This window comes from Pollachius pollachius (assembly GCF_949987615.1).
Source record: "Pollachius pollachius genome assembly, chromosome: 3".
Lineage (NCBI taxonomy): Eukaryota > Metazoa > Chordata > Actinopteri > Gadiformes > Gadidae > Pollachius > Pollachius pollachius.
This window is the reverse complement of record NC_136936.1, coordinates 25,838,213-25,854,819: the sequence shown is the minus strand read 5'-3', so window position 1 is coordinate 25,854,819 and position 16,607 is coordinate 25,838,213.

Sequence of the window (16,607 nt, the reverse complement as noted above, 5' to 3'; positions counted from 1 at the left end):
GTTCATGTTCAAGAGCTTTCATTTCTGCAACATAGACAGGCATGTACTTGGAATAATTGGTCCTTCCAGCAGCTCTGAACCAAGGCATAACTTCACACATGCAATTCAGGTGAAGTTGAAAGTCAGCTTCGCGTTCTGAGCGAAGGATCCGTAGCAACAGATCAGCACCATTTAGGAACATTATCCAGTATCCAAATGTTGCTGATTGCTTAACTCCCTCATTTGTGAACTTCTGGATTTTCTTCTGAATCTCATGGAGTTCAGTCTCCACCTCACCGATGAACTGTTGAGCAGTGGCCTTGTCATTACCATGAAATGCATGCTGTACATCTCGTAGGAGTTGCTCTTGTTCTTCAGTCATTGCACATTGGCCTTGTTTTTCAAGCCATGATTGCATAGCTTTCCAGAAGAGCCTGAACAGAGCCTCAGAGGCTAGCTTTATGCTCCTTACTCCTCTTGCCAGCTGTTTACCTTGAAGCATCTGTCGAGCTGTTCCCTCTGCATACACATCTGACTCAGTAAGTATGTCAAAGAGTCCACCATCGCCATACAGCTTTCCGATGCTTGCCAGGTAAGCCATCGTGATATGCATACCTCCCAGTCTCATTGTGATCTTTCCTTGTAAAGGAAGTGGTTTGCTCCACATTATCTGTTGTGCTTTACTATAAATAGCAAGGTCTGCAGTCACAAGAATATGGTCCTGTCCCAGGTCTGCAGCAAGCTGTACAAGTCTTATCAAAGATGTATAGATGGTGGACAATTCTGAGGGTGATTCTCTTATGAAGGGCATGTAGAGTACACTGGCTACTGAACAAGCAGTGTCTGACGTGAAGGCATTGAATGCAGACCATGAAGGGACATGCTGCTGATTCTCAATTACATTTCGGGACAGCTTCCATACCAGATCTCTATCTTCAGCTGCTTTAGAGACTGTTGTGTTTGTGTTTAGTAACTCAGGAAGTTAGGTGGTTCTGGTCGCTTTGTTGATTTGATGTATCTGTCAATTGAAATGAGAGGATAATCTTGTGATCATATGCATTGAATATTATATCACTTTAAAACTTCACAGCATACATTCACTCAATTCATTCAATTCAATTCAATTCAATTTTATTTGTATAGCCCTTAATCACCATTACAGTCTCAAAGGGCTTAACAAGTCAAATATTTATGACACCCCCCTTTACCCAAGCCCCCACAAGGGCAAGAAAAAACTCCCTTGAAATTAGCAAGGAAGAAATCTTGAGAAGAAACGCATGGTGGGGGATCCTTCTTCCAGGGATGGTCAGGAGTGCAATGGGTGCCATAATTGACATACAGGTAAATACATGCACAAAAATGGTGATGTGGTGCTGGCCGGTTGACCATGAGGAGAGTCCAGGCATCCAGTCCAGTCACCGCAACATGCTAGAACAGACAGAATAGTGAATTAGAACGGAACAGTACATAGCGGGAATGTATACTGCATTAACAAAACACAAACAACCAGAGTGGCCTTCACTTCGCATTTTCACAATCGTTTTCACAATCCTATGTTCCAAATGCAAGATCGTAGAGGTGCGTTTTGAGCTTTCCTTTGAATAGCTCCACAGAGTCAGCTTCCCTAATCACTTGTGGCAGCCTATTCCATAGGAAGGGGGCTCGATAGGCAAACGCTCTCTGTCCGGCCGATTTCTTTTTAACCTTCGGCAGTGAAAGAAGGCCAGCTCCCGAAGACCGGAGGGACCGAGAAGGACTATAAGGAATGATCAGGTCCTTCAGGTAGGATGGAGAAGATCCATGCACGGCTTTATAGGTTAGCAGTAGCACCTTAAAGTCCGATCTGAAGGTTATTGGTAGCCAGTGCAGAGAGGCGAGAATAGGTGTGATATGATCAAACCTTCTCGTTCTGGTCAGCAGTCTAGCTGCAGCATTCTGTACAAGCTGTAGACTTTTTGTGGTAGATTTTGGTAGTCCCGAGAACAGTGCATTGCAATAATCCAGTCTTGATGAAACAAATGCATGAATCAGTGTCTCTGCATCCGCTGCAGATAACATTGGTCTGATTCTTGCAATGTTTCTCAGATGGAAAAAGGCAATTCTAGTTATGCTTTTAACATGTTGGTTGAAGCACAGTTGAGGGTCGAACAGGACCCCAAGATTCTTGACTGATGCACTCTGTAGGATGGCGAGTCCATCCAACCACAGTGAGACATCCTCAAACTCTCTCCGGTCCGCTTCGAGACGATAATTATCAGCTCTGTCTTCCCAGTGTTAAGCTGGAGGAAGTTTTGTGACATCCAGCCCCTCACCGCAGCTAGACAGGACTCAACCCTCTGGATCTGGGGCGAGTTCCCTGAATCCACTGGAATGAAGAGCTGGGTGTCATCCGCGTAGCAGTGGAAACTAATTCCGAAGCTGCGGATAACGTCGCCCAAGGGAAGCATATAGATTGCAAAAAGTAATGGGCCAAGGACCGACCCTTGTGGTAAGCCAAAGCGTAGTTTGCAGTGTTTTGATTCTGAACCCTCATGGAGCACAAATTGGGTTCTATCTGTGAGGTACGATTCAAGCCAACCAAGAGCCGTACCCCCGAAACCAACATAGTGCTCAAGACGGTGAAGAAGAATGCTATGGTCGATCGTGTCGAAAGCAGCACTCAGGTCCAGCAGCACAAGCATTGAGCTTGTATTTTTATCCAAGGCAAGAAGGATGTCATTTACAACTCTTGTAACAGCAGTTTCAGTTGAGTGGAAATTCCTGAACCCTGACTGGAAAGGTTCGAAGAGATTGTTCCTCGTCAGATAATCGACGATTTGCTTTGCTGCAATCCTTTCCTGTACCTTGGACAGGAAGGTCAGGTTCGATATAGGCCGATAGTTCCTGACTAAGTCCGGGTCTAGGCCAGGCTTTTTGAGTAGCGGTTTTATCACCGCAGCCTTGAAATTGGAGGGAACAATTCCTGTTGAAAGCGAAAGATTCATAAGCGAGAGGATAGTAGGCCCCACAGTTGGAAGAAGTTCTTTAAGAACCTTGGAAGGGAGAGGATCCAACATACAACTTGTTGGTTTCGATGCCTTTATCACCTTTTCAAGTTCCACCAGAGGAATTGCCTTGAACTCCAAGAAAGTTGCGCCAGAATTCCCCATCCTACTAGGCAGGACCCCATCCTGCCCCACAGGATGTGTAGGACAAGCTGCACGGCAAGCATCAATTTCCTCTCTAATCGATTGAATCTTATTCACAAAGAAGTCCATGAATTCACCTGCCATGATGGAAGAACTTACTGTCTCAGTCTGATTCTGAGTCAGACTCTTCACCGTGTCAAAAAGAAACTTGGGATTGTTTCTATTCAAGTTGATGATACGGGAAAAGTAGGCGTTCCTGGCAGTAGTCAGCGCACCCTTATAGGTGAGCAGACTGTTGTGCCATTCAAGATGAAAGACCTCAAGTTTAGTCGAGCGCCATTTGCGTTCAAGGATTCTGCAGCTTCGCTTCATAGTGCGCGTTTCTGCATTAAACCAGGGAGCTGGTTTTTTCAATGATCGTTTTTTAATTACGAGCGGGGCAACTGAATCAATGGCAGCAGACAGGGCAGCGTTGAGGTCATCAGTAAGGCAGTCCACAGAACCCCTATAGTTACAAAGAGGAGCAAGTGAACGGGGTAACTTATCTGCCATCGCTGTAATGGTTGCAGGTGTGATGCGGCGACAGCTGAAAGTAGCCTGCTGATCGTTGCAGGTGCAGGATACCACCACCTGGAAAGTGAGCAAAAAATGGTCTGATAAAGCTGAGGTGTAGGGAGAGACCACTAGCTGTGAGATGTCTACACCGCAGGTCAAAACGAGGTCCAGCGTGTTTCCACCGATGTGGGTTGGGTGCTGGACGAGCTGTTTGAAGCCAAGCATATCTGTAATGGACAGAAAAGCCCTTGCGAGGGCATCAGATGGGTTATTCACATGAATGTTGAAATCCCCAATGAGCAAAATATTGTCTGAATATGTAGCCAGATCAGCTGCAAAGTCAGAAAACTCATCAACAAAAAGTGAATACGGTCCTGGGGGACGGTATACTATAGCTGAAACTAAAGAGTCTGGAACTCGTTTCGCTTGTCGGGGAGCTGAGGAGCAGAATGCAAGCACCTCAAAGGATCTGAATGTAACCTTAACTTTTACCTTACTACCTCTGTTCTGAAATCAAAGACGATTCAAGATGTTCTTTTTTGCGCAACTGGACTACTGGATTTCCTTGATTTTGCTTGTAATTCCAATTCACTTACCCGTGGTCAGCGAGTGATTGAGAAGGCAAAGTAGCAACAGTCCAAATAGTATTTAGTTTCCAGGCAACTTCTTCTGGTGAGGTAGGAGCTGACCACGTAACCATGATACTTTTAAGACTAAGCCATACACAAAGTATCAAATATATTAAAGAATAACATATCCTTATGCTTGGATGAATGAAATAGTATTTTTTTATCAAACAATGAGTGAGAAAACAAGAATGTGTGTGTGTGTGTGTGTGTGTGTGTGTGTCCAACTGGAAAAACAAGAACAAAGTGAAGGAACAGGAATCAATATTGTGTATATAAATATATATATATATATTGTGGCAACCTGTCCCCAACCCCTCGGGCTGGACGGCCCAGGGGAGAGGTTGTGGAGGGTGTGTACCGCCCATACCCAGCAGACGGAGCCAGAGGACGTCCTTTTCGTCCCAAAAATTAGCGAAATACGGAACACCTGCGGCGGGGAACGAGGAGAGAGAGGTAACCTTTAAAAGGCACTGTCACCTGTCCCGAAACAGAGTTGGAGCCGGGAGAAACCAGAGTACCCCAGAACTGTGGACGAACAAGCAGACGGAAGGTGAACTGAGCCGTTCCCGACAGGCTTGAAGGAGAATGCACCCCGGCCAAGGACCAGCCGCCGTGGATCGGAACGCCGATGGGATCGACCTCCCTCTCCCAGAGAGAACCGAACATTGACCCCCCTCACGGAGTCAGAGTATTATTTTCGTTTTCCCCACGTTGGACCCTGATCCACGTGGTCTGGTTTGGTGAGACCAGCCGTCTCACCAAACTCGGACCGGATGACGACATGGAGGCCTATTTAGAGGTGTTTGAGAGGGTGGCCCGACGGGAGAGATGGCCGGAGGACAAGTGGGCGCATATCCTGTCCCCCTTCCTAACCGGACCAGCACAGCAGGCCAGCCATGAAACAGGCCATACTGGCCTACTATGGCCATAGCCTCGCCGCCAGAGCCCAGCGCTTCCACGACTGGCCATTCGACCTTCGAGGCGCCGTACCCACTCAGGTCTCCCAGCACGGATGGCTGATCCGAAGATGGCTAACTACCGGAGAGGGACCAAGCATCCTAGTTCGGGTCCTGATTGACAACACCATGTTAAGGAACAGAACGCGGAGACCCAAGTGCTGGACACAGGGAGGCGGAGACAGGGCGAGGGCAACGGGATTTATTGGTACAAGCAAGGCGGGTAGTCAGGCGATTGGATAGGCAAGGGCTCGACGATGGACTGGTAGTCAGGCAGGCGGGGGTCAGGTACCGGGCGGGCGATCGGGTAGGTAAGGGCTCAGCGATGGATGGGTAGTCAGGCAGGCGAAGGTCCGATAACGGGTAGGCAGGCAGGCAGAAGGAGAACTAGAGAGGGGGAGAGGGGATTACAAAGGGAGCAAGGAATCGGGGCAAGACTGGAAGAAGAGCTGGTAGGGCAATATGAACTTGTAGTAGTAAACGACGAACTGGCGCCGGCAGACTGGAAATCCCTGACTGAAGTAGGGTACAATAATTAGCATATTACCGGCAGATGCGTCGAGGGGATGAGGACCAGAAGCCACCAGCGGCCACTAGATGGGGGTGTTGGACCGCGTAGCAGGACGTAGCGTAACACACCATCCGTCAGCTCCCGCCAGATGCCCGGAGAACCCTCGCCCACAACCATCCCGACACGGTGGACGAGCTGGTTCGGCAGCTTGAAAACTGGCAGGTGGCACAACAGCTGAGTGTCAGCACCCGTCGCGGCCCGCCGAGCCGCGTAGGGAACGACGAGACCCGAGAGCCAGACCACAGTCGCCCCCACCGAGGCCGCCGACCTCCTCCCTGGAACCCCGGGAGGACTGATCTAGCCCCACAGTGCACCGGGAGCAGGGATGTGTCCATGCCGTCGGCCTTCGCCGACGAGGGACGGCCCGGACCGTGTCTCCTGGCTACCTGCTGGGCCCACCAGAAACCCGCCGCCCCAACTATCCCGGTACGGGTAGGGAACAACGACACTGAGGCCCTCCTGGATACCGGCAGTGTGGTGACCCGCCTACGCCCAGACCTAGAGGGTGGATGGCGGGGCGAGCCGATCGAGGTCGCGTGTGTACATGGGGACACCCGCACATACGACACGTGTCACGTGGTCGTGAGGACAGTGACACAGGCCGGGATTGTGCCCAACCTGCCCGTACCCCTGCTCATAGGCAGGGGCTGCCCCATATTCAGCCACCTGTGGAACCCCGTCTCAGGTCCCCGACCCCTGTGAGACCAACCATGACGGCCCGGGCGAGTGGTCCGACCCGCTTATGGGGCTTGATTGGCCCCCACAACCCCAGCGGAATCATCGGCGGAGGACGGCGGAACCGAGGGGGACGGACCCACCCCGCCGGGCACACCAGCCCACTCGACGGGAGGACCCCACCGAGCGGAGTCGGCGGGATCACCCTTGAACACGCCGGACACCCTGACGGCGACTGAGCAGACCGGCCCACATGGAGGATCCGAGAGCTTCCATCTCACAGAGTTTTCGGATTTCTTCCCGACCGGGGGGGGGTGGGGGGGGTGGGTGAACAGATCGACCCGGACAGTTCGCCAGCGCCCAGCTACAGGACGACGCCCTGAAGCACGCCTGGAGCCACGTCCTCGCCCACGAAGGACAAGCGAGGGATCGGTGAGTTGTCTACCACACGCTCACTTCAGCACCAAGGGGGGCCTGCTACATCGGGTCGTAGTGAAGGGGGGAAAAGTGATAGAACAATTGCTAGTACCCTGGCCCTATGTTAGTATAGTGCTGTTCATGGCCCACTCCCACCTGCTAGGGGCCCATTTAGGCATGGATACAACTAGGGAAAGGATTTTAGCTAGGTTCTACTGGCCTGGGGTGAAAGGAGACGTGGTCTGATATTGTCAGTCCTGCCCCAAAAGCCAGCGCACAGCCCCGAGACCCTCGGTACAAAACCCCCTGATCCCCATGCCGATCATTGAAGTCCCGTTTGACCGGATAGCTCTGGACATTGTCGGCCCACTCCCGAAGACCAGCAGGGGACATAGATATATACTAGTCATCGTGGATTACGCCACCAAGTACACCGAAGCCCTTCCCCTCCGCGCCACCACTACCAATGCGGTAGCCAAGGAGCTAATGCTGCTGTTCAGTAGGGTGGGGATAGCCAGCGAAGTGCTAACCAACCAGGGGTCCTGCTTTATGGCCCAAGTCCTGAAACAACTGCTCAGTCTCCTCCAGGTGACCCAGCTCCGAACCTCGGTGTACCACCCCCAGACCGACGGACTTGTGGAACGCTTCAACAAAACGTTAAAACAAATGTTGAAGAAGGTCATGGACGCGGATGGGAAGAACTGGGACCAGCTCCTGCCCCATGTACTCTTTGCAGTCCGCGAAGTACCCCAAGCCTCGACGGGTTTCTCTCCCTTCGAGCTGTTGTATGGGAGAAGACCCAGGGGGCTCCTCGACCTCGCCAAGAAGGCGTGGGAGAGTCGACCGTCCCCCCATCGCACCATGGACGACCATGTGGAGCAGGTGAGGGACCGCATGGCCCAGGTCTGGCCCATCGTCCGGGACCACCTTCGGCAGGCCCAGCAGGCCCAGGCCCTGGTCTACAACTGGGGGGCCCAGCTACGCGTGTTCCGGCCCGGAGACCTGGTCATGATCCTCATTCCGACGGCGGAGTGCAAATTCTTGGCCAAGTGGCAGGGGCCTTACGAGGTCGTCGACCAGGTGGGGGAGGTGAACTACCGGGTGCGGCAGCCCGGGAGACGAAAACCCACCCAGCTATACCACGTCAATCTGCTGAAGCAGTGGAGGTCTGGACCACCCGGTGCCGGCTCCCCTCGTTCTGGCTGCCTGGCGCGACATACCAGTGGTCCCCAAGGGGGAAGATCTCAGTCCTGCCAAGAAGCAGGATCTTGAAGAGGTCATCCTTCAGCACCAGGATGTCTTTTCAGAGATACCCGGGAGGACCACAGTGACCCACCATGACATCAAGACGGCGCCCGGCATCACGGTGCGCGTCCCCCCCTACCGGGTCCCAGAAGCCCGTCGGAACGCCATCTGGGAGGAAGTCACCCGAATGCTCCGGCTCCGGATCATCGAGGAGTCTCGCAGCGCATGGTCTAGTCCCGTTGTCCTGGTCCCTAAACCCGACGGCGCATTCCGCTTTTGCAATGACTTCCGGAAACTCAACGAGGTGTCAAACTTTGACACCTACCCCATGCCCAGGGTAGACGAGCTGATCTAGCGGCTCGGGCCGGCCCGCTACCTCACCACCCTGGACCTCACCAAGGGGTACTGGCAGGTGCCACTCACCCGGGCCGCTAGGGAGAAAACTGCGTTTGCGACCCCGGGGGGATTGTACCAGTACACGGTCCTCCCTTTTGGCGTCCATGGCGCCCCGGCCACATTCCAGAGGATGATGGACCAGATCCTTTGGCCTCATCAGGCATACGCAGCCGCCTATATTGACGACATCATTATACACAGCACAAGCTGGAATATACACCTCCGACAGCTGCGGGCGGTCCTGGCGGAGCTGAGGAGGGCCGGGCTCACAGCCAACCCCACCAAGTGCCGCCTAGGGCTTCCCACTCTGGCTAGCCCCCTGAACGATCTGACCCGGAAGGCCCTGCCGGACCGGGTAAAGTGGACGGAGGCAGCAGAGGGAGCCTTCGCAACACTCGAAAAATCGCGAAATACGGAACACCTGCGGCGGGGAACGAGGAGAGAGAGGTAACCTTTAAAAGGCACTGTCACCTGTCCCGAAACAGAGTTGGAGCCGGGAGAAACCGGAGTACCCCAGAACTGTGGACGAACGAGCAGACGGAAGGTGAAATGAGCCGTTCCCGACAGGCTCCAAGGAGAACGCACCTCGGCCAAGGACCAGCCGCCATGGATCGGAACGCCGACGAGATCGCGACCCTGTCCCCGAGAGAACCGAACATGACCCCCTTTTTCCCTGGCTCACAGAGTCAGAGTATTATTTTCGTTTTCCCCATGTTGGACCCTGACCCACATGGTTCTTTTGATTTACCTTGAATAAATGCCCTTCCGGGCTTTGAACCAGCCGTGACGTGTGGTGATTAGCGTACAACCGAGACGTTCCTGGGCCCGGGTTGCCACAACATATATATATATATATATATATGTAAGTGTTATAAAGAGAGGAATACAGTGAGGAAAGGAGACAATTAAAAAGCAATACAAATAAAATGGACAACTGGTTATAAAACCCTCCAGCAAATGCAGATTCCACTGCATAACATTTGCACGCTGCAAAGGACGATGCAGCATGTAAAGCTGGAGCCAGGAGTTAAAAGTGTTTGAGATGCTGAGTGTTTAGAAAAAAATCCTCTCCACATATATCAGGCTGAGGTTTGTGGAACCAAAACGAGTGGGAACAAGTATGACTAAGAACAACGAAGCAAACATACCGTATGTGTGAACAACAACAGCAAAGTAGAGCCAGGGGGCATCAATGAATAAAACAAAGTTAGTCATGTGTTGAACAAGAACAACAAATGTGTGAACAGGTGTGCGTGTATATCTGACTTGAAAAACAAGAACAAAGTGAAGGAACAGGGAGGAATATTATAAGTTATTAATAAACAAACAAAATACTCCACATACACCAGGCTGAGGTCAAGGATAGCAAAGTACATCAGGTCGAAAAGCAGCCGTCGCCACTGTAATGATATGTATGTTCTGTATGTTATATGTTATGACCACTAGGTGGCAGTGTTGATTACTAGATCAGATGAAGCTAGACTTGAGAACGACAGAACAAGTGTAACGGGAGAACCATGAAGGCTGGTAAAATAAAGACACCTACTTAGAAATATCCAAAGTTGTTTATTTATAATTACATAACTTTACATGGTACCAGGAATGGATTCTATAAAGCCACCAGGGACTCTAAAACTTACCGGGAACCTCGACGCCAACTGGAAGACTTTTAAACACCAGTTTGAGCTGTACCTCGCGGCCATCGGTGTGTCGGAGACGTCTAACAAGAGAAAAATAGCACTGTTGCTAACTGTTGCAGCGACCGAAGCAATAGAGGTGTATAACACGTTCACTTTTGACCCTGAAGAAGACAAGAACAAGCTGGATGCAGTACTCAAGCAGTTTGATGAACATTGTCTTGCTAAAAAGAATGAGACTTACGAAAGGTACGTTTTTAGATCATGACTGCAACGTGAAGGAGAGGCGTTCGACAGCTTCCTCACGGACCTGAAGCTAAAAGCTAGCACCTGTAATTCCAATGTATTGAAGGACTCATTGATTCGTGATCAAATTGTGCTCGGGGTCTGTGACAGGAAAGTCAGGGAAAAGCTGTTGGGTGAGGCTGACCTGAACCTAGAGAAGGCAGTGAAAATATGCCAGGCGAGGGAGTTAGTTAGGCAGCATGCCGAAACGTTTGATGTTGCTGACAAAGGACTAGCTCAGCAGCCCGCTCAAATGCATGGTGACGTAGACGCAATTTCTTTCAAAGGAAAGTGTCGCGGGAAGGACCGAGATAGAGACACTAGGCACAAAGAAGGAACAGAGAGGAGCAGTGACAAAGAATTCAGAGAAAAGGAATTTACCTGCAAACGATGTGGAGGCCAGCACAAGGCCAGACAGTGCACAGCATTTGGAAAAACCTGCTCCAGGTGTCATGGACAAATTCACTATGCTAGAATGTGTCTTTCAAGGGAGAAGGAACGAAAAGTCCACGTAGTGAATGAAACAGATGACAGTGATTCGCAGAGTGATCCAGAGTTTGTGTACATGGTTACTGAGGGGGGCAGTGAAATAGAGGAGACTGGACAGCCAGTCAATGCAGATGAGACTGTGCGGCCAGTAAATGCAGTGCAAACAGATAAATGGGTGGCACCACTGTTAGTTAATGGGACAGTGGTGTTGTTCAGACTAGACACAGGGGCAATAGCCAACCTGATCAGTTTAAAGGACATTACAGCACTTAAAGAGAAGCCAAAAATACAGAAACGCACTGTCCCACTGAAAACATATAGTGGACAGCCAATTGAAACCAAGGGGGTGTGCCGGCTTAAAATGTGTGTGAAAGGCAAGAAACAAAACCTCATGTTTGTAGTGGTTCCTGATGACCACGAATCGTTGCTCGGAGACAGAGCATGTGAGGACCTGGAGCTGGTCAAGAGGGTCTACCAGCTCAACAGTGAAAAGGTGTCAGACACCGACACAGGAAAGGAATCCGTAAATGATATAGTGCATAGGTTTCCAGAACTGTTCAAGGGCCATGGAACGCTGCCTTTCACATATAAGATCCAACTAAAAAGTGATGTCACGCCAGTCATACATGCACCGCGGAGAGTACCAGCACCGCTCAGAGACAGTCTGAAAAAGGAGCTGGACAGAATGATGGATCTTGGAGTAATTCGGCCCATCGAGGAGCCCACAGATTGGGTGAACTCCATCACATGTGTGAAAAAACCCAATGGTGAGTTAAGAGTGTGCCTAGACCCCAAAGATCTCAATGAGAACATTAAAAGAGAGCATTACCAGATACCAAAAAGGGATCACAAGTGAAATGGCAGGGGCGAGATATTTTAGCAAACTAGATGCATCTCATGGTTTCTGGCAACTGAAACTGGACTCTGAGAGTAGCAAGTATTGCACATTCAACACACCTTTCGGAAGATACAGTTTTCTTCGATTGCCATTTGGAATAAAATCGCCCCCCGAAATTTTTCATAGGGCGATGGAATCGATCATAGAGGCACTAGAGGGCACCCGTGTGTACATCGATGATTTAATAGTATGGGGCTCAACACTAGCACAACATAATGAAAGGCTGCTGAATCTCCTGAAAAGGATTCAGTTGAGCGGTCTGAAACTGAACGAAAGCAAATGTCAGTTCGGGGTCACAGAGATCACTTTCTTAGGTGACAAGCTGTCCGGAGAGGGTGTAGAGCCAGACCACTCCAAAGTACAGGCTATTCTTGACATGCCTGCCCCTATGGACAAGAAGGGGGTACTGTGAGCTATGGGAATGGTGAACTTTTTAGGGAAGTTTATTCCAAATCTATCCGCAAAAACACTGACAATCAGAGGTCTGCTGCAAAAAGACAGAGGATTTGAGTGTACTGACAGCCACAACAAAGAATGGGAGAAGCTCAAAGAGACACTTACCAGAGAACCAGTGCTTACCTTCTTTGATCCCTCTCGAAAAACCAAAGTCTCCACAGATGCATCCAAAGACGGATTGGGCGCAGTGCTGCTCCAAGCTGACAACGATGGCCACTGGAGACCAGTGGCATATGCATCAAGATCAATGACGGAGACGGAAACGAGGTATGCCCAAATCGAAAAAGAGACTCTAGGGTTAGTGTTTGGATGCGAGAAGTTTCATGGATACATATATGGGCTGCCTACTTTCACATCAGAAACAGATCACCAACCACTCATCTCTATCTACAAAAATAACCTGAATGACATGTCTCCCAGGATTCAACGTATGATGATGAGGTTACAAAGATATGATATGGATCTAATCTACACGCCAGGGAAATACATAGTTCTGGCTGATGCACTGTCTCGAGCACCCGCGCCGCCCCAAGCAGCTGTGCAATCAAGAGAGGCACAAACAAAATCGTCAGAAGAGCTTGAAAGGCATGTAAACTTAATTGTCTCTTCTCTCCCAGTGTCAGACATGGTGCTCAAGAAGATTGCACAGGAAACTGAACAAGATGAGACACTGCAGGCAGTGGCAGCAAAACTCCAAAAAGGGTGGACAAAAGGCACACTCCCACAATACTATTCAATCAGGGCAGAACTGAGTGTGGCAAACGGCCTACTGCTGAGACAAAATAGGATCATCATCCCAGCATCTATGCGGAAAGATATGCTCAGCAGAATCCACGAGGGGCACCTTGGCATAGAAAAATGCAGAGCAAGAGCACGGGAAGCGGTCTACTGGCCAGGTATAAACAGAGACATTGAGACACTGATTAGTAAGTGTGATACATGCCAAAGACACAGATACAAGCAAGCCAAAGAGCCAATGTGGATCCCAGATATGCCGACTGAGCCATGGCAAAAAGTTGGAACAGATCTCTTTCATGTAAATGGAAAGGACTTTCTCTTAGTGATTGATTATCACTCAAACTATCCTGAAGTAGCACAACTGAACAGCACATCTGCCAGTGCTGTTATAACTCGCATAAAAAGCATCTTTGGCAGACATGGCATTCCCCAGATAGTCCAAAGTGACAATGGTCCGCAGTACAGCAGCCAAGAGCCAAGAGAACAGAAAAGCAGTGGTGCTCAATGAGGTCGGTCCGAGGTCATACACAGTCAGAACGGAAGATGGACATGTATTCCGGAGGAACCGCAGATGCCTGCTCAGGACTCAAGAGACATTTAGAAAGCAGTCACACGCAGAAGTGACAAACCCTCCTGATGCACACCAGGATGTGCAGCCCACAGAGCATCAAACACCAACATCAGAGACAGGGGCACCTGTCTGCCGTAAGTCTAGCAGAGCTAGAAGATCAAGAGTGATGATGGACTTGTAAGAGTATGTGTGGTTTACATATGTGAGTGTTGCTTAACCTGAGAATAGTCTTAAAGTAAAGGTTATGGTAACATTGAAAAAATAATAATAATAATACTGTTTATTACCTTGATTTCCTGAAATAAGAGGATATCCTGTTTATTGCTGCTGTTGCATAGCTGTTACTTACTTTATTACCTACCGTTACTTACTAGTGTTACCTGAAAGAAGAGGTTTTAATGTTCATTACCACTGTTACCTGAAAGAGAAATAGTACAGTTAATTTACACAGTACAGTCAATTAAGGTTACTTTCTAAAACCTGTTATCTGAAAGAAGGGATTAATTGTTAACCTTGTTTACCTGTAAGAAAAGCTTTAGGTGTGGTAGCCCTTACTGTGTTTAATAGGTTTAGGTGTAGCTTCCAGGTCTAGTCTTGATATAGCCTTGGGCCTGCTTTTATTTGACTTTTAACCTCAGAGAAAGGAGGATGTAATGATATGTATGTTCTGTATATATGTTATATGTTATGACCACTAGGTGGCAGTGTTGATTACTAGATCAGATGAAGCTAGACTTGAGAACGACAGAACAAGTGTAACGGGAGAACCATGAAGGCTGGTAAAATAAAGACACCTACTTAGAAATATCCAAAGTTGTTTATTTATAATTACATAACTTTACAGCCACCACCATTCGCCACCACCACCAGCCACCAGCAGTCGCCACCTCCAACAGCCATCGCCAGCACAAGCCGGCCGCCACCACTAGCAGCAGAAGTCGACACCACCATCCTTTGCCAGCTCAAGCAGCCATCGCCTCAAGCAGCAGCCACCTGCAGCCATCAGTGTTTGCTGGCACCAGCCAGCTCAAGCCACCAGCAAGCGTTAGCAGCATCCACCATCATCATTTACATTTACATTTACATTTAGGGCATTTAGCAGACGCTTTTATCCAAAGCGACTTACAAGAAGTGCATTTGTTACAATAAGTACATTTGTCATAAGAAGTGAAACAATATATCGCTGTCGGTACAGTAAAGATGTTCATAGAACCAAGTGCAAGTATTACAATCGCTAGGCTAACCCATTCCCCGTGTAAAGCAACGATAGCAGCTACTGTAGACGCTACACAATTAAGTACCTTGAATAAGTGCAATGTGCAAGTGCCAGGACGTACAACATTCAATGGTGGCTGTGCATTGGTTTCTATGCAGAGTCGAGGTGAACTCTGAACAGGTGAGTTTTGAGTCTTTTGCGGAAGCTGGTGAGCGACTCTGCGATCCTGACATCGGTAGGGAGCTCGTTCCACCACTGAGGTCCCAAAACAGAGAAAAGTTGTGACTTCGCTGATCGACCTTTGCTTGCTCTTAGCGATGGCGCTACCAGACGTCCAGCTGAGGTAGTTGAGCGGAGGGATCGAGCTGGGGTGTGTGGCTTTACTAATGCTTGGAGGTAGGCAGGGGCAGTTCCATCGACTGCCTTGTATGCCAGTACCATCATCTTGAATCTGATGCAAGCTATTACAGGGAGCCAGTGGAGGTCTCGGAAGAGGGGGGTTACATGTGAGAACTTTGGTAGGTTGAACACGAGGCGCGCTGCCGCATTCTGGATGCGCTGCAAGGGTTTAATCGCAGAGGCAGGGAGTCCAGCCAGAAGCGAGTTGCAGTAGTCGAGGCGGGAGATGACCAGTGATTGGACTAGAAGCTGAGCTGCTTCCCTTGTGAGGAAGGGCCGGATCCTGCGGATGTTGTAAAGTGCAAATCTGCAGGATCGGGCCACTGCAGTGATGTTTGCGGTGCAGCATAACTGATTGTCCAACACTACACCAAGGTTTTTGGCAGTTGGAGAAGGAGATACAGTGATGTTCTCAACAGTGACCAGTAAGTCCATGTGTGGGCAATCTTTCCGTGGTATTAGGAGGAGCTCAGTCTTGTTGAGGTTAAGCCTCAGGTGATGGGCAGTTGTCCAGGTGCTGACTTCTGCCAGACATTCAGATATGCGTGTTGCAATCAGGGCTTTGTCAGATGAGGGAAAAGAGAGAAATAGCTGAGTGTCGTCAGCATAGCAGTGATAGGAAAAGCCGTGGGATGTAATTACAGAGCCCAGAGATCTGGTGTAGAGGGTGAACAGAAGAGGCCCCAGTACAGAGCCTTGAGGGACACCTGTATCAAGCGTGCAAGGTTTGGACAAGGAGCCATTCCATGTTACTTGATAAGTGTGATTCATCACGTAGGATGTGAACCAGGAAAGGGCAGATTCAGCTATGCCAAGTTCGGCGAGAGTGGCGAGGAGGATCTGGTTGTTCACAGTGTCAAATGCTGCAGACAGGTCAAGGAGAATGAGAACCGATGAGAGGGATGAGGCTCTGGCCGCACGGAGGGACTCAGTCACCGCGAGGAGAGCCGTCTCAGTGGAGTGTGCTTTTTTGAAGCCTGACTGGTGAGGGTCAAGCAGGTTGTTAGATGAGAGATAGGAGGACAGTTGGTTAGCGACGGCACGTTCCAATGTATTAGAGAGAAATGAAAGAAGAGATACCGGTCTGTAGTTCTGGATGTCAGTGGTATCAAGGGTTGGTTTTTTGAGGAGAGGCTTTATTCTGGCAGTCTTGAAAGACGTTGGAACAATGCCAGAAGTGAGGGAGGAGTTAATAAGTGCGGTGAGAAATGGCAGGATGTCGTTTGACACAGCCTGGAGGAGGGAGGAAGGGATAGTGTCCAGGGGGCAGGTGGTGGCATGGTTAGATATTATAATTCTGTTGACCTCGTCTGAGGTGAGAGCGATGAATTGGGTAAAGGCAGAGGTGGGGGTGGGGGGAGGGAGGA